Source organism: Mixophyes fleayi, chromosome 1, assembly GCF_038048845.1.
Source record: "Mixophyes fleayi isolate aMixFle1 chromosome 1, aMixFle1.hap1, whole genome shotgun sequence".
Lineage (NCBI taxonomy): Eukaryota > Metazoa > Chordata > Amphibia > Anura > Limnodynastidae > Mixophyes > Mixophyes fleayi.
Window position 1 is genome coordinate 69,120,698 of NC_134402.1, and position 16,501 is coordinate 69,137,198.

General features: G+C 39.0%; 1 protein-coding gene across 2 annotated transcripts in view; it reads right to left on the minus strand.

Annotated features, from left to right (window-relative positions):
* SGCZ (sarcoglycan zeta) overlaps positions 1-16,501 on the minus strand; it is an 840,489-nt gene that overhangs the window by 668,855 nt on the left and 155,133 nt on the right. Inside the window, exon 1 of one of the 2 annotated variants that reach the window (XM_075196215.1) lies at positions 3,812-3,871. The exons of the other annotated variant lie outside the window; for it this stretch is intronic. The gene's annotated coding sequence lies outside the window, so the exon portion shown is untranslated. Of the gene's footprint in view, positions 1-3,811; positions 3,872-16,501 lie in introns of those variants that run through there. 2 annotated transcript variants of the gene reach the window in all.

Consider the following 16,501-nt stretch of genomic DNA (forward strand, 5'->3'; position numbering starts at 1 on the left):
GCTTTAAATCATGTATCAAGGAAGCATTTTATTTGGTAACTGGTTACCTAGTACTGTATTTAAACAGTGCTAATGTAGAAGTATCCACATTGACATTAGTACAAATTAGCAAATTGGACAGAATTTGCTTTGTTATGATCCTCAAATATTGGCTACAATATCACATATATTTGTCCAGAAAATCTATTCATCTAAAATCTGTTAATCTATCTGCAAGTAAAATCAGCATTTCTTACAAGAAATTTTTTCTCTGTTATATTTTTCCACACCTAAAAACATTTTTTTTTTTTTTTTTGGCTGTGAGCAAAGAGAAAGACCTAGGGCTAGATTTACTAAACTGCAGGTTTGAAAAAGTGAAGATGTTGCCTATAGCAACCAATCAGATTCTAGCTGTCATTTTGTAGAATGCACTAAATAAATGACAGCTAGAATCTGACTGGTTGCTATAGGCAACATCTCCACTTTTCAAAACCTGCAGTTTAGTAAATATACCCCCTAACCTGTAAACTAGGTATCTATGAAGATTCAAAAGAAAGTGCTAAAAGACAATGTTGTCAAATATAATCCATTGCTTCAAGTCACTTTAGTTGTACCAGTAGCCATTATGGGTTGGAGTAAGCTGGTTGTTAAATTTGAAAACTAATGTTTTACACTGGTAAAATTTATATATTTTTTTTTACATTCTACTAGGGCTAGTTGAATTACAGTTAAGCTTTTTGTAATAATATATATTTATGTTTTCAATATTTTATCTTTCATTTTGATGTAGTGGTTATTCGTTCATAATTAATTTAATGTTAACCTTTTATATACAGTATGTATATGTATATATATATGTATATGTAGATGATACATTTTTTATAAAGTCTGCATATTTATTTTAGGCCAATGTTTAAGCATTTTTTGCATTAATATTCCACCGACAACACTGAACACATTCTCACTGTACACTTAACCAAGCTGGTATCAAGTATATTGCAATCACTCTAACAATACCTACTGCAATATTTCTTTGAGTAAAAAGGAATTGTTTTGTAAGACATTTTTAATTGCTCAATTGAAATAAAGTATAGTATAAACATTTAAACCACTGCTAGTGAGATATTTAGCTGAGAACAAGGCATTTATAAGACGGACAGTTTTTTGGGCTCAACTGGTTTAAAGTAAATCAAATAATTGGCACCACCCATTTCTCTGTATTTGAGAAAAAAGAGGCAATTATAAACCAAACCCAACCAAACCAATTGTGGGTGCAGTAAAAACTGAGCATGTATTCCATACACAAGAATTGGATGATGTAAACCAAGTAGTAATCTCTGAAACTGTGAAAAATGTGCAGAGTACAGTAATCACAAGATGATTGGATGATAACAATAGAATACAAAATACATGGAGTATAATATTAACTAAGCTATAGTGAACAGTATATTTGAAGACAATAAGACAACATGAAGTTGGAGTAATATCTGAATGCAAATGGCAATTGCACTTTCAATGAGTTAAATGTCAAAAAATTATAAGTATGAAATGCAATTATATACAGATAATTTGAATAGTGATGTTAAGATGATTTAGAGACAGTGTGGGTAAGACACTGTAAATAACTCCTCAACAGGATAGTGTACTTGGCACAATAAAAGAAGAATGGGGCCGTGTATTAGTATCATGTCATTTAAGTACTCTTTGCAAGGATTATGGGCCAACATAGTAATGAAGAGGGGTTACATTACAGTTACAGTATGGATGCATAGCCAAACCATGAAACATTGAACAAAAAATAGGGTGCCCACTTTCTGGGTATGTGCAGAGGGATTTAATGTAAGATAGGCTACGACCACTTTGCATCAGCTTCCTAAAAATTTGCCTTTTTTCTTCATGCAATTAATATGAGTTTAAAGGATTTCAAAATCTACTAAGTAAGAATATTGGATTTTTCTGCTTTTATTCTGTCTGGGCAACTAGTCATTTTAGTAAGCATAAGCACTTTAATCCCGCAGGATGCATTGTATTGCGGTTGTGAGCTAGTAAATTAGTTCAGGAAATACATATATAAAACAAAGGGTGCTCTTAGGGAAATATGAATCTGAATGTTGCAGATTGTTTATTAAGGGGATGGAGGCATAAATGTCAGTTATAATCCAAGATAATCAATCCCCCCTATATAAAGAATACAGGCCAAGGGGCTGGTAACAGGGTCGTCTTATCAGCATTATAGACCCCCGGGCAAAGCAGTGCACTGTGGCCCCACCTACACAACCACTCACAGGAATAAAAATGTAAATTATTGAGAAAATTAAGCTTATATTTATTGGTACCACCAACAAAATCAGTGTTTAAACATTAAACAACATGCTGTTTAGCCAAATGTTTGGACAATATAACATGAGCCCTGAAGTTGAGAAACAACATAAAATTGGTACTTAGTTGGTAAATCATACAGACGGAGATGGCACAGTATAAAATTACAATGAATTATTCATTATTATTATTATTATTATTATTATTATTATTCAAGTGTTCAACACAAACATTTGCAAACCTTTTGTGCAGAAAATTGCTTTATAATTGGCTTGAAGTCAGGGGTCTTCAGGATGTCATTTTCTATACACATGTGTGAAAGCCAGTTCAAACGCTGTTGCTACATTGTGCTGCGAAACTGATACTGAGGTGATTAGTCCATCTAAATGTTTTAATAAAGAGGGTTTGAAGGTTCTGAATAAATCTCCTGGGATAATATACTGAAAAGTTGGCAATCTTATGGGTCCCCAATGCTCGTGGGGCCCTCGGGCAACAACCCAGCATGCCCATGCGTTAAGACGGCTATAGATAGTGCTCACTGTCATCTTAAAGTGTAATGTCAAGCAACTATAGGTCCTGAAGACTGGAGGGGAGTTATATGGCTTATAGTGGATTATTTAAAAAATCACCAAATGCGTTTATATGGATTTATAACTAAGTTGATTATAAATTGTATTATGCAAAATATAATATATTGCCCACATTTGTTCACATTCTGTTTCTGTGCAACTCTGTTTCATTAAAGTAGACCCATCATACCTAGTAACATTAGGCACTGAGCACCAATTCTGAAGAAGAAATATAATCTTACATTGCTATCACCAAAGACGAGCACAAAAAAGTAGAAAGCAGAGAAGATTCTGTATGGGAGGGATTCTGTGAAGAACACAGTGGTGGCAAGTAACACCACCACCAAAGCTACTCTAAAATGACCATAAAACTCAATTGCCACATTACACCTAAATAATCTAGAAGGGGTCAAAAAGACAAGTAAGCAAAAATGTCTACCTTTATCCTTTAATCAAAGCAAAAGCTACCATTGTAAAAACAAATCAAGCTATGTCCTTACACTATAAAAATGCCTCTGTAAATTCTGCAATATACTGGTACTGATTACAACCACGTCTCCCAGACATGATAAAAATGAAAGGAAGCAAAAAGCAAAAAAATAATTCCCTCTCTCCTGCTCTTTCTCACTGTCTGCCATGACGTGTACCAAACACTTCCTATGTCAAAAGAAAATCCATAGTATTTCCAGTCGCTAAATCAAATCATGATGATTTGTTACATTGCTTTTTTTCTTAGTATAAACTAAAATCTATTCACATTTTTGCCAAACATTTTCTTTTCTGGACAATTATTCAGCCAAATAACACATTTTCTGGTAGGCAAGGCAAATTGTTTAGGATCTAAACCATGGAAGTTTCACTCACCTCTAATCACTTTAAATTACAATGCACTGGAGAGTAATCAACAAAAAGCATCTCTACAAGCCATTCAGTATTATATTCACCTCTGCCACTAGAAACAAGCCCCCATCAGCATCTGTCAATAGAGTATGCAGTGGTTGATTTATAGTTGTCAATCACACTGTGCAGAGGAAAGAAAAAGAGGGAAGATGGACAAAATCATTTGTACTTGATATACCTACAGGACAAATTGCTACTCATGTGTGCTGGACAGGAGTGAGGAAGGAGGAGTGAACTTTGTGTGCAAATATAAAAGTAAATCATGTACTACAAACATTCTCCTACCCTCTCCCTTCCAATTAATTACACTTTGATGTGGTCACTTTGCAAATTCATTGCAAAAACTCTGATGTTTCCAAATTTACCTATTTATTAAACAGTGATGCAACTATTCTATTTTTACATAAGGATTTTCTCACACCAGATATACTTTGCTTATCCATTATACTTTGTGCTGAGGCTTCAACTCAGATTTCACCTCATTTTAAAGGGGAACTCTAAATAGAGTTTTTATTTTTTAAGCTGCTAATTGATTTTCTTGATTGACCTTATAAGTGATCTATAAAATTCATGTTATTCAGTCTTACTAGGGTGTTACACTCACTGGTTTTGAAATATTGTTCTTACCCTGCTCCAATCCAATGTGTTGCTCTAGAGCATCATTTAATGCTACCTTATCCTGTGTCTTCTAATGCTTTCGGACTTCTGAATTGTGCCTTTTTTTTCCTGACCTTGATCCTACCCTCTAATCTTTGACTCATGACTACTTTCATCCTTTGTTTGAGGTATTCCAACTACTCTGTCTTCAGAACCTGGTCCAACTGTGTTGTGTTAGTCCCAGAGAACCACACTAGCACAGCACATTATTGTTCTGTTCACCCAAAAGCAAGTCTGTGCACAACAATATTTGTTATAATGTTTATACTCTATTTTGATAGGTTCATACAAATATATATTACACTATACAAGTATGAATATTACTAACCTTGTTCTATGTCCATTACAGCTGCAATCAGGAATAATGTACCAAAACCTCAAAAATGTTAACACTACTCCCGATGCTATGCCAACTATCGAATTTCCATGTCATTTGTTCAAAGAGATCTGCTTAGTTTATGTAATTAGTTCACAGTACACTATTATTATTTGTATACTCATATATTTTTCTCTTTAGTCTGTTATATAAAGGTGTTCCATACTTAACACAAGTCCATCAAGTGCAACCTTTTTATAAATAATAAATGTGTTATTATTATTATTATTATCATCGTTTATTTGTAAGGCACCACAAGGTTTCCGCAGCGCCGTACATGGTACAAACAGTAGACTATACAGGGTAAGACAGTACAGAACAATAAACACAAAGTACTAGTACTTCAGAAACTCCAGGTAGGCAGATACAGTAGAGACGGAGCAGAAGAACAGGTATGGAGACAGGAGGGAAGATGGGCCCTGCTCATACGAGCTTACATCCTAAGGGAGGGTAAACAGAATCGGGTACATAAGGGAGCCAGTGAAGCAACGGGGAGAGAGAAAGGGGGCAGGGGAGAACCAGAAGAGGTGAGAGGTTAAGTGGATGGTTGGTAGGCCTTAAGGAACAGGTGAGTTTTAAGAGCCCGTTTGAAGGAGCACAGATTGGGTGAGAGACGAATGGAGCGAGGGAGGTCGTTCCAGTGAAGGGGGGCAGCACGGGAGAAGTCTTGGATTCTAGAGTGGGAAGAAGTGATCAGAGTGGAGGAGAGGCGGCGATCATTGGCTGAGCGCAGGGAGTGGGCGGGAGTGTGAATGGAGAGGAGGTTAGAGATGTAAGGGGCAGTAGACTAAGAGAGAGCCTTGTAAGTAGTGGTGAGGAGTTTGAAAAGGATTCTGTAGGGGAAGGGGAGCCTGTGTAAGGAAAGACAGAGAGGGGAGGCAGAGAAGGATCGGCGTGAGAGGAAGAAGAGTCTCGCAGCCGCATTGAGTATAGAGCGAAGGGGGGCAAGGCGGGAGCAGGGGAGGCCAGTAAGGAGGAGGTTGCAGTAGTCGAGACGGGAGATGATGGGAGCATGGATGATAGTTTTGGTGGCATCTTGAGAGAGGAAGGGACGGATGCGGGCAATGTTACGGAGTTGAAAGCGACAGGCTTGAGCAAGAGATTGAATGTGGGGGGCAAAAGAGAGAGAGGAGTCGAGAGTGACACCTAGGCAGCTGAGTTGGGTGACAGAGGAGATAGTGGGGTTGTTAACAACGATAGAGAGGTCATGGTGGGAAGGGAGCCTGGGGAGGGGAAAGACAATGAGTTCGGTTTTGGAGATGTTAATTTTAAGAAAGCGAGAGGACATCCAGGATGAGATGGCTGAGAGGCAGTCAGTTACACGAGAGAGGAGGGAGGAGGAAAAATCAGGAGAAGAGATGTAGAGTTGAATATCATCAGCATATAGGTGATACTGAAGACCGAAAGAGGAGATGAGAGCCCCAAGGGAGGAAGTGTTGATCCAGAAAGAGATAAAATAAAACATTGAGAATGACAGCTGACAATGTAACCTCACAGGGAAAAAAAAGCCTGATCCAGCATATGTAAATCAGATTAATTCCATGGCCAATCACCCTAGCCGTGTGCTTTCTAATTATAACTAATTATAACTATTGATAACATTGCTTGTAAGAAAGATAACCAACCAATGTTTAAGCATCTAGCCAATGCCCTCACCATCTCCTTTGTTAGTAAAATCCTCAGTCTGATTATCCTGAACATGAAAAACTTATGTACCCTTGTCATCTGTAGAGTTTATCAGACAAATCTCTGCATTGATTGCAATATACTTGAATATACTTGTAAATATTAATTAGGTCACTTCTTAGGCGCTGTTATTCCAGATTACCCCAGCTTGTCATGTCTTCCTTTATCATTTAATGCTTTCAAGACTGGCATTAAAATTCTTGGATCCCCTACAACCTTTCTGCTGCACCAATCATTATAATAATTAGAATGCAATCCATGCAGGTAGCTAGAATACAAAACAAAGCCCATTCTGGTGAACAACATATATAGCAGACATCCAATCTGATGGACAGGAAACTTTTTATGCTATCTGTGCAAGCATAAACAGTTAACAGGCCCTCCAAATTGGTGGCTAGTATATAGCAACACCTCAAATCTGGTAGCCAGTATATGACAGTACCTTTAATCTGGTGGTTGGTGTTTTTAAGATGATGGCCAGTATGGTGGCCATGGCCTTGAATCCGGTGGCTAGTGCTTTGCAGGACCTCCAATCTGGTGACTAGTGTATGACAAGATTTTTAATGAACAAGAGCTGATTTCATAATTCTGTCCAGCAACTTTTAAGTTAACGTCCAGTTCAGTAAACAGGTAGCAAGGCAGGCTCCACAGCTACTTACAGTACATATAGGTCTCTGAAATCTGTGCAACCCTAGGTGCCAGCCCCAATGTTAGGAGCTACCTGTTGTGCCATATATGGCATAATATGATAAGTCATATTAAATACAGAGCTATATCTGGTGCCAAGTACGTAATGCTATTGATCGTAACAGTAACTAGTGCTTAGTGCAATGTACTGAGTTGTGTCTCGTGCCAATTACATGACATTTAGATATATCTGCTGAGTGTTAGGATTCCTAGTAAAAACTCCAGGAAAAACGGAGGTGTTTGAATAAAAGGAAGTATGTTTATTTAAGCAGATACATATACAAAACCAACTGGTACAGAGAACCTGTGAACAGCAACTCAGTATAACCAATAGTATTTTTCAAACATATGAAATAGCAAGGTTAGTCCATAGCAACAACAGTTCCAGGATATGAAGGGTTAACCTCAGTACAAGGTAGCAGGTCAACCAGGTCTGAGCCATGGATGTAGTGAGGGATTAATGGTTCAGTCTACAGCAACACAGATTCAAGGTTGGGTATAAAACCAGTTGTGGCCTGTATGGAGATGGTTCTGGAGAGCAACACAGTATAAGCAGATCAAGATGCATATCTGGATGGTGGAACACAGTGAATACAAGTAAGTTCAAAGGAGCCAACAGTGGACACCATGAACCTGAAGCTGGGGAAATGGTATAATGTAAGAAAAGCAGAGTCAAATACCAAGCAAAGTGTCAGCCCAGGCAGTGATATGCATAGTTGGGGTCACAGGCAAAGGGTCCATCCAGGAAGCAATCAGGGATAGTCAGGTCACAGGCAGAGGTCAACCGAGTAACAAACTGGAACAGAGTAATCAAAGGGTATACAGACAGTAACAGTTGCAGCAAGGATAAATGATGAACTGCAAGGAGCAATTGTTGAGTCAGGTATATAAAGCAGTGGAACAAGTGCAGGCACTAATGCCAGGACCCTCGTCGCTTGACCTTAATGTTAACCCTAACCCTTAGATAAGATTATACTGCGATGGGTCCTGGCATTGCCGCTTTAAAACCGGAAATGTCGGTGTTGCTTTTTGAAGTGACGTCAATTTCAACTACCGACATTTTCTGTAGTCGCAACTTATTCAAGCCGTGTCCGATAAATTCAGTGTGTGTCTGATGGTAAGTCTGTATTTCTGACATGTCGCCCTTAGTGCCGGCAATATCAATATCGGAATAGTGACTACTACTGAGAAGCAAAGAGTCCCAAGTCAATTGCCCAGATCTGCACTGATGGTGAGAGTGCTTGCTTATCGCTTTTGTATTTTGTTTGCAAGCAATGTCATTTTGTCACGGTCGTCTGAATTTCTTGATCCGATTCGGGAACCTTGGGCCTAGCTGGAGCAGGACTGAAACAGAAACCAGCAGACATAGATTTTGTCTCAGTGATAGAAAGAGGGTAGACTCTGCCATGCGGTGGGGTTTTACCCGGAACAAGATCAATGAGACAGTCCCAATCCCAATGAGGTGGTAGAGTTTCAGCGGCCTGCTTACTGAAAACGTCTGTGAACTCTCGGTAGGCAGAAGGAACTGGCAAAACTTCCTTATCAGAGGTGGAGCAATGTGGAAGAACACGTTGTAAACAGGACCCGAAACAAGTTGGAGCCCACGCCAAGATTTGTGGAGGCGACCAGTCAATATGGGGGTTATGCATTTGAAGCCATGCAAATCCGAGCTTTGGCTTCTGGGATGACCAAAAGGTAAGAGACTCGGAATGCAGAACTCCTATTTGGAGCATCACTGGAGAAGTCTGATGCGTAATGGTACCCCCTGGAATACGGCTACCGTCAACCGCAGAGAGAAAGATGGTCACTGGAATTTTCACTAGTGGAATGGCTAGTTCAGCAGCTAATTTGGCAGACATGAAATTCCCAGCTGCTCCAGAATCCAGCAGGGCTGAAATGTATTGGGAGCCTTGAGCGTGTTTCAGGATGACTGGGATAATACAGTCCTTGCCTTGTGGGGAGCGAAGGGCCACCCCTAGGCTCACCTCCTCCTCATCAGCTAGGAGGGTGTGTTTACCCGGCTTGCGAGGACAATAATGTAGCAGATGTCCAGAACTGGCACAGTATAAGCAAAGTTTCTCTCTAACTTGCCGTTCTCGCTTGGTGGGTGAAAGACGTGTTTTGCCTAGTTGCATGTGTTCTTCATGGAAAGGAGACGGTGCACGAACCTGTCGAGTAGGGCGGAACTTGGGGTGTTTCAGCTTCCTCTTTTCTAGAGCTCTCTCTCTGAAGCGAAGATCAACCCGATTGCAGATGGTAATCAATTGGTCTAGCATTGTAGGTAAGTCCCGAAACGCTAATACATCCTTAATGTGGTCAGACAGGCCATGCCAGAAGACCGCAACAAGAGCATCATTATTCCAAGACAGCTCAGAGGAAAGTGTTTGAAATTGAACGGCATATTGGCCCACGGACTGCTGCCCTTGCCGAAGCCGCAGAATAGCTAAAGTGGCTGACGTTGTTCTTCCAGGCTCGTCAAATATTCTGCGGAAGGTAGACAGGAAGCTATAAATATCAAATAAAATTGGGTCCGATTTTTCCCAGAGCGGTGATGCCCATGCCAGAGCCTGCCCTGATAGTAGCGAAACAATATAAGCAGTTTTGGTACGTGCAGTAGGGAAATTCCCGGGTTGTAATTCAAAGTGTATACTACATTGGTTGAGAAACCCGTGGCAATTCTTCGAATTGCCATTGTATTTAGTTGGCATGGGATGATGGAGTCCGGATGAAGTAAGTAGTGAAGCAGGTCTTACTGGCTCAGGCGGAGTATGGGATGGTTGACTGCGAAGTAACTGCATGGTATCCATATGCGTGGAAACATCCTGCAGCAATCTCAAAATTTGCCCCTGGTTAGTTTCTTGTCTCTTAATGCGTTCAGCTAATATTTGGACAGAGTCCTCCCTCGGGGTATGTTCCCCTAGCGGATCCATTTGGCCAGAAAAAACTGTCACGGTCGTCTGAATTTCTTGATCCGATTCGGGACCCTTGGGCCTAGCTGGAGCAGGACTGAAACAGAAACTAGCAGGCTGAATGATCTTCCTGCTCATGTTCTTGCTGAATGTAAAATATAGCAGGGGAATGAGCAGTCTGGAAATGCTGACAGGAACAGTGCACTTTGTAATGCTGAAAAGAATACTGCACTTAGTTATGCAGACAGGAACACTGCACTTTAGTTATGCAGACAGGAACACTGCACTTTAGTTATGCAGACAGGAACACTGCACTTTTGTTATGCAGACAGGAACACTGGAACCTGGATCCAAGAACTATCCTCTGGAGAGAAGTGTGTTGTTCTGGCAATGAACAGATCACAGCAGCAGGTTTAAATAGGATGTCCCAAACATCTATTGGCTGATCAGTTCATGTGATCACAGCTTCTGAATCTGGTTGGTCTGGAATGATCACCTGACTGCATCCAAGATGGCCGCGCCCATGCAGCAGAACAAACAGTATGTGTTTGTTTACAAACGGAGATGTGGGGAACGGGAATGCTGCAGACGACAAGAAGGGACCCAGGTAGCCGTGATATGACAGCGGCGGATGAGGTAAGTGCGGCTAAGATCCCGATTTGTGACACATATGTTCTCTTCATTGCTGTCCAGCCAGTATATAAAAAGTTATTTAGATGTGTATTGGACATTACATTTACAGTATGAAGTTCACAGCACTGCAATAATATCTGTTGCACCACTCACCTTTTACAACAATGTAATTTATAGAAGATAATATATGTGTATATTATACTGATATTGAGACAATGTTAGATTAGGAAACACAATGGAATGGACTTATAAAAATGCTGGTTTACAGCAATCCAAAATTATTTAGAGCATCATTAGTAAATATAGAGGTTATAATACAGATCAGTAGTGTACAAAATACCTTTGAGTAAAAATCTAAAAGTCATTATGAGAGTTTATTACCTTGTGGTCTGGTTTAATTTCAAATATAGTAAGGATAAAACATATTTCAGGATTAGCTTTACAATAGCTCCTGAAACGAAAACACTTTGTATCTGTTGGACTGAATGATCAGTTGTGCTTTACTGAGGCACTTTTCATAAAATCTCTGTCTGGGTCAAGCTTTATACAGCAGAAGATACCTTTAATCTTTACATGACATATTGATCCCACTCAGCTTGTCAGAATGCTGCTCCCATGCATGCCCTTGGAGAGCAAATGCACAGTCTAGTAAGTGGGAAGAAGAGCATAAGTCATTGTGGTTGTTTCCTTTTATGTTTTATTACAATCAGTCGCTGACTAAGAAAGTACAAGGAACATTAGCATCTGAAAGTACAGAAGTTCAACTTTTCACTTGCCTCTTCCAGATGAAAGAAACAAAGCAAACTACTAAAAGCTTTCTTAAAACTCTGCTACTTGTAAAGTTATTTCAGCTCATTTAAATGCAAATTATACATGTCTTGCAAATATATACCTGTATGTGACAAAGGATTATGCCTCTAAGCAAAACTAAAGCTTGATTAATCAAATAGTGCATTTTAGGCATAAATATTTCTTTACGCTGCTCAACACTTTTACCATTAAAATTGGGCACATTAGTATTGCAATGTGACATTGCAGAGTGCAGCTTGGAAGATATTCTGCTTAGCATAGTATAGAACAAAGTTGCATAAATACTGAACGAGGACTAAGGTCCTTTATGGTCACAATTTTCTACATCCTAACCGCTGATTCATAGGAAAACAAAATAAAAATGATCAGTGAGGCAACTGCCAATCAAAGATCATGGGGGAAGATTTCTGTATAGCTCTATAGTGGCAGTCAGTATAACATCCAGGATCAATAACACTAGCTAGGTTACTTACTAATTGTATCTATTACTTACAATAAAAAGGCATCCAATCAATTTTTAAATCCTTGGTGAATCTCCCATCATGCATTGTTTGAAAGGGAATTTCGTAGACTGAATAGCCGTATAGTGAAAAACCCCATTCCATGTCTATGGTGAAGACTTACACCGCATGTCCATTTACAGCCTGCACAGTGCTGGATTTAAGAGAGATATCTAAAGCACAGTTAAAACATGTAAATGGGATAAAATATGTTCAAAAATGTTTAAAACAATATAATTTCTCATTTTTCCCCATATATATATGTATATATGTATATATATATATATGTATATATATATATATATATATATATATATATATATATATATATCTACTATATAAATGCCTAGTGGCGTGTGTGAAAAAAAAAAAACCAAGCTGCAGCGCCACCTGCTGGGCAGAGTTATACACTGACCTATATACTTCTTGAAGGAGAAGTGACAGTTGGGAGTGGTTGGTGGTTGCCGGGGGTGACAGTGGGGAGTTTTTAACACCTTAAGCAGCTTGATGAAGGATGTGGCGATGAAGATGAAGGATGAGGTGATGGAGAAAAATGATGAGGTGGTGACATGTGGACAAAACCACGTTAAAAAAGGGCGCTTGCTTCGGGAAGTAACGCTCTTCCCCTGAGGAGGCCTGGGCTAGGCCCAAATGCATGACAAGAACCTTTTTAACACCTTAAGTAGCTTGATTTGACTAGAATGCATGAGTATCATGCACGGGTTAACTTGTGTATATATATATATATACAGTGAATGTGCACTGTTCTGTCACATACCAATTTATGTTCCTATACCTGCAGCTGTTCGCCTTGTACCATTTAATGAGTAAAACCCTGCTATTTAATACGTTTATAGATTTCTTATGTATTATATTTAGGTATATATTTATAGATGTATTTACATTGATTATGAGATTAATTCCCAACCATGGCCTTATCTGTGTGGAGTTTGTATTTTCTCCCTGTGTTTGCGTGGGTTTCCTCATGGTGCTCCGGTTTCCTCCCACACTCCAAAAAACATACTGGTAGGTTAATTGGCTGCTATCAAAATTGACCCTAGTCTCGCTCTCTTTTTCTCTGTCTGTCTGTGTTAGGGAATTTAGACTGCAAGCTCCAATGGGGCAGGGACTGATGTGAATGAGTTCTCTGTACTGCGTTGTGGAATTAGTGGCGCTATATAAATACCTGATGATGATAGTATTCGCACTATACAAATGGGATAATGAACCCTATTTATTAATAGACTAATTACGCTATTTACTAATAGTGCTTTTTCTGAGTTAACAGTTTTAAAGCATTGTAAAAGAACAGCAGCTTGCACTGTATTGATTGATTGTTTGATGCCAAAATACATATCGATATATAAACAACATATACAACAAGAATATCAGATTAAACTAAAATATATTTTAAAAATAACCAAAGAGAGCTTGTAATGTGGCTTTAAACATTTACTCTTCTCACATGTTTTTTTTATTAGGGTCCTCATGAATGCTACAATAAAACGTTTGCCTTTTATTCAGCACATTTTTATTTTCAATTTCTATGTTGAAAGTAAAACATCATTTGTTTTTGTGCTTGCTTGAACAGAAGAGATATAGAAAAAACTACTGCATATTTATGAGTTACATACTTCACTGGAAATACTGATGCAATAAAATAGTTTAATGTGTTTTTATTAAAAACCTATGTAAAAGCAATCTTGTGTGTCTAGTAAAAAATGCAAGAACAAGTGAAAAATAAGCAGGAACGATTATCTGAGATTTTTCTCACAGTTGAAAAGCAAATTATTTTTCTATATTAAAGCAGCAAAAAAATAATAGGCATAAGTGATTTTATTAGTCTGGTGATGTAGCTAAAGGCACAGCATATTCGGGTCACAATGGGATATCCAGAGACCCTGGGCCCTGCTGCCCCATGTTGCTTGGCATTAGTCAATATACAAAGCATATAATTTAGCCTTGAACATAATTTGTCATTAGTAGACACATATTTTTAGTACCTGCATTCGGTCAGAGCAAAAACAAACAGTTTACTGAATAAGTATAAAACCATGTAGCAGAAAACAACAACAAATGTTCAAGCAATGGGAAATATGCCTGGAAAGATGATAGAAGGACAGGCTACTAAAGTATATTTATATTCAGTTATACATTGAATTTGTGCCTTCACATGTGATTAATAAGCACTGAATACAAATAAAAGCAGGTCCTGTTACTTACACTTTCGTTGTCTTTCTAAGCTGTTGTGCGGTCTCTGCTGGTTTCAAATCTCTGTGTAGGTTGCTGCCCAGTCTGTCTCCACTTCAGAGATCCCTCCAAATACAGTACATAGGCACTGCCATCTTGGATTCAGCCACCTGCTCTTCCTCAGCCAATCAGATTACTGCTTCAGCTCAGCTGATTGCAGCTTCCAACCAGGGAACAGCAGTCTCCACTCCAGGGTTTTCTCCAAAAGCAGTTCCTGGGTGCTGCCATCTTGGATCTCGTCACCTGTTCCATCTCAGCCAGTCAGAGTGCTGCTCCAATCAGGCAACAACAGTTAGTATAAAAGGACTTCCTGGAGCCCTTACCTGTTGCAAGCGCAACATTGACTCTTCAGACGCCAAACTGGTTCCCAGCAGTCTGCAGTTTTTTCTGTTGATCCTGCTCAGACAGTGCAGTTTGCAATCTGGTCCAGCATTTGTTCACGTAGCCACAAGTACAACTCTAGAGACACAACCCAGTCCCCAGGCATGACATTCTGCACTCAGCACCACTCTATTGTCAAAATGTCTATGATCACCTATTTTACACACCTATTTTATTTTATTTCAAATGTTTTATTTTTCAACTTTTTTACTGTATCTACCACCTTCAATATTAATGGGGAGGGGCATTTTTACATTTAGAAAAGTGTGGCTAGTACTTATATATACCGATTTTTATGTCCGTAAAGAACCTACTTTTCACTGCCTCCACCTTTCTAGACTTTTATTATCATTATTATCATCATAATCATCATTGATTTGTAAGACTTCACAGTGTTCCACAGCACTGGACAGTGGGGAAACAGGTCATACATAAAACAAAGATATACAAGGTAGAGAAAATAAATGTAGACCTGAAAACAAAGGAAGGGGAGAGCCCTACTCATAAGAAAGTTTGCATTTTAATTGGTTGAGGATACAGCTGAAACAAGATGAATGAGCGTGGTTCAGAGTGGGGTTGGAACAGTTGTGACGGTGCTTTAGTGTGGTAGTATAGGTGGCAAAAGTGTAAACTGTAATAAAGAGATGGGGTTTCAGAGAGCATTTAAAGATTTGAATGCTGTGGGGGAGTCTGATTGGGCGTGGTAGAGAATCCCATAAGTGGGTAGTGGCAAGTGAAAATTCTTGTAGGTGGGAGCAAGTGGTGGTTACCACAAGCAAGGCAAGGAGCAGGTCAGGGGTAGATCTAAGAGGGCAAGGAAGATTATTTTGAGATGAAATTTGAGATGCATGAAATGGTGGATTTTTTGAGGCCTTTGTAGGTAAGGGGTGAGTAATTTAAATAGAATTCTGGAGGGAGATGATGACAGAGGAGATAAAAGTTTTAACAACATCTTGGTTAAAAAAGGGTGTATTCTTGCAATATTTCTAAGGTTGATACAATATTCCTAATTTGTATCATGCAGTTCTGTATACAAGGTATGTCTATTAAATAATGAGACTGATTAAATAACTCACATTTCTTTATTGGTATTACAAATTTAATGTTTGTCCCCTTCAATATATTCCCCATTTGCACTAATACACTCCACTGGTCGAAGACATGGAGCAAATCAATTTCTGTCACTTGTTTCAACATATCTGCCGTTTTCGTCTTTACAGCATCAACTGACTCAATGTGTCCTTTAAGCACTGACTTAACTTCTGGGAAAAGATAAAATTCGCAAGGTGCTAAATCGGGCGAATATGGAGGATGTTCAAGTGTAGTAATGTATCTGTCTGTCAAAAACTGCTTCACAGAAAGTGCTATGTGAGCAGGCGCATTGTCCTGGTGAAGAAAGAAACCATTTTTCCACAGTTGCGGCCATTTCTTTCTGACTCTCTCTCTCAGCTTTTGCAAAACTTCCTTATAATAATGCTGATTAACTGTTGTGTCTACTGGAACCTATTCTTCCAAAATTACACCCTTGATATAAAAAAAAAACAATGAGCATTGCTTTGAATTTTGACTTGCTTTGACAAGCTTTTTTCATTCTTGGTGATGACGGTGTTTTCCAGTGCATTGACTGTCTTTTGGTTTCAGGATCATACTGGAAGATCCAGGTCTCATCACAAGTGATTACTTTATGAAACAGGTTTGGATCTGTGTCAAGTTGCTGCAGAATGTCAACACAACATTCCTTGCAATGTTCTTTATGCTCTGGGTTGAGAATCCCTGGGACCATCTTTGCAAAAACTTTCGTCATGTTAAGATCCTCACACAAAATTTCCATACGGTGTCTTTGTC